We start from the raw sequence: 2,763 nt of genomic DNA on the forward strand, positions 1-2,763 counted from the left end.
CAAAAAATCAAACCAACGGTTTGGCTCACGTTTAACTTAGCAACCGTTAAAACCCAATTGTGAACGCCCAAACGTAACATGTTAATTTGTTTAATTGAAAAAAAACTATAGCAATACTATACTTAAATTTGTTAATTTGTTAATTTAAGTGAACTTTTTTTTAATCATTGTTGTTTATGAGACTTGAACCCAAGACCTCTCATTTTCAAACCTAGGGGGGTGTTTGGTACAGAGAATGGAATTGTAGAGAAATGGAATAGAGAAATGGAATTGCAGAGAAAGGGAATTGGTCTGGAGAATGAGAATTGACTGTTCTGTTTGGTAGTACAGAGATTTCAGTAGAGAAATATAGCTGAGAATCATTTCTCTTGTTTGGTACATAGAAAATAAACAGAGAATTATATCAACTTTATCATTAGCACAAGTATTTTTTTCATAACAAATATTTATTAAAAAATAAAAAACATATAAAAAGATGCATAAATTCCAACCAAAATATGCATTGATCAAACCAATTCACATACAAAACATAGTTTTTAAGCAAAAAACATCAACCATAGTTAAAACCAATTCACATCTTTTGTCAACATAATTTTCTCTTCTGTTGTCAACGCAAGAAAAGAACGTCCTAGATCCACATCTTTACCAAACTCACCCTCTCCTTTCTTCTTTTTCTTCTCGACCTTCTTTCCAAAGTACTTGTCATCAAACTTTTCCACATTTACCCCTGAAATATCAACCTTTGTTGATGTGGCGATAACGTATAATTGGTTCACTCGCCTCAAAGGAACACCATTGATCTTAAAAGGGCCTGAAATGAAGAATGTATATCAATGATTGCAAAATAATGAAGGAAAACAAATAAAAACAAACACATAGAAAATAAAGTGTCACAATTATTGAAATAATCAACAAAATGCAATGAAACTGTAAAAAGATACTAATTCTCATATTTGACATGTACTTTTGTTATAATGAATAAGCATTTGAGTGCATCTTGAAGCCTACTAACAATAAATAAACCCAAACAAGACTTGAACACTGTCCTTTAAAACCTTTAAACCACTTATCAAAACAAGCCAAACAGGTTGGTGAGCTGCAATCATGTAAAAAAATGGAATAGCAGGTCACAAAAAATGGGTTAAACATGTAAAAAAATTGGCAGATTAATCTTGTCAAGTATATATTTAATCCTACTTTAAAAATGTTAATCTAAACATACTTATTATCATGTTGTGCTTGTTTCATGTTTAGGGTGGTGTTAGATTTTGCTACCACTAATCAAAAAAGCATGAATCAGAATTGCAAACATTTAAACAAAACAAGTAAAAGCATTTGCAGACATCATAAAGAATAATAAAAGCATTCAAACATGCAAATACAGAAATGATAAGCAAATGTTTTTCATCAAAATACACAGAAAAACATATTACCTGTAACCAGCAACAATCTAGAAGTAAGCTGTTTCAAGAAAACAACCCTCTTTCCCTTGAATCTCCCAGCCAAAATAATCAAAACAGTTCCAGGAGTAATGCTAGCTCTAAAACCAACCAACAAAACAATCAAAAACTAAAATAATACGTGAATCAAATCATAATCATCATTAGCATATAAACAATAATAAACCATATACCTGAGCTTAGTTGGTCTGGCTTTGCGCTTGTTAACAAGCGGTTTCTTCACATCATCGGCTGGATAGAACTTTGGTGGCTTCTCAACCGGAGCAGCAGCAACAGCTTGCTTCTCGTGTTTAGGGAAAGCACCTCCGTTCTTCGCCTTAATAGCCCAAAGCCCCCTTTTGTGGTACATTTTGGACCGTGAGTATTTCCCCACACCTCTGATCAAATCAGGGTTCCTGCTCACATGTGGCTTCCTGCCCTTCGGTGCCATCGTTTCTACATTCAAAATGCATATAAATGGTGATTCAAAGTAGCGTTGAGATTTGTATCATACGAAAAATACCCATACCAAAAGTGAGTCTAACTGTGTAATCTAATACCAAATACCATATTAATTTTTTATTCGGTATCGATACCATAAAAAAATGGATACCGAAAACAAGTAAAACCTCATAACGAATACCATACGGATTATTTCAGTTCGGTACAAATCAATACCATAGAAAAGACCGAAACCAGAAACAAGTGAAACCTCATACCTAAAGCCATACAAATATTTTCATACCGGTACCGATTTAGTTCGGACTATACATACAAAAATGCTCTTCCCTAATTTAAAGTTTAAACCTAACGCTAGTGATTCTCAGCTCAAACTTCATCAAATCACAAATTCGTAACAAACGTATAAGGATTTGAACCACAACATCATATCGGCAAAATATTCACCTATTAAAAGTCAAAACCCTAGAAATCAAAATCAAATGGTTGCAAACTTGAATTGAAAATATATTACAGATTATGGATAGTTTGAATCCGTTGAAGATAAAGCAATCGTTACCAGTGGTTTTGTTGGTCCGGTGAAACGCGGCAAGCTCAGATGGCAGGGAGAGGCGTGAGGCTGAGAAATGAAACCTAGAAATCCAATTCTCCGCTTTTTTTAGAGAAACAAAATCAGAGAAATGGAAATGGTTTATTTCCATTTCTCACCTCTTTCTTTCATAAACAAACAAGAGAATTCTTTCCAATTCCATTTCTCACCCCTCAATTCCCTCTACCAAACACCCCCTAGGTGTTTAAAGGCTTTGTCTTTACCAATGAACCACCACTCCATTGGTATGTATCATGTATTATATATATTATAGAT

The 2,763-nt window shown here is 33.7% G+C and overlaps 1 pseudogene across 1 annotated transcript; it reads right to left on the reverse strand.

The window, feature by feature from the left end:
- Positions 1-560: 560 nt before the first annotated feature.
- On the reverse strand, positions 561-2,497 carry LOC143584408 (large ribosomal subunit protein eL6 pseudogene; annotated as a pseudogene). Its single transcript, XR_013144354.1, has 4 exons — positions 2,458-2,497; positions 1,634-1,895; positions 1,434-1,540; positions 561-811 (listed from the first exon to the last, which is right to left on the reverse strand). The product of XR_013144354.1 is annotated as a large ribosomal subunit protein eL6 pseudogene (transcript).
- Positions 2,498-2,763: the final 266 nt, after the last annotated feature.

This window comes from Bidens hawaiensis, unplaced genomic scaffold (genome assembly GCF_021521415.1).
Source record: "Bidens hawaiensis isolate Kalapana, Puna unplaced genomic scaffold, B.hawaiensis_p1.1 tig00033114_1, whole genome shotgun sequence".
Taxonomy (NCBI): Eukaryota; Viridiplantae; Streptophyta; class Magnoliopsida; order Asterales; family Asteraceae; genus Bidens; species Bidens hawaiensis.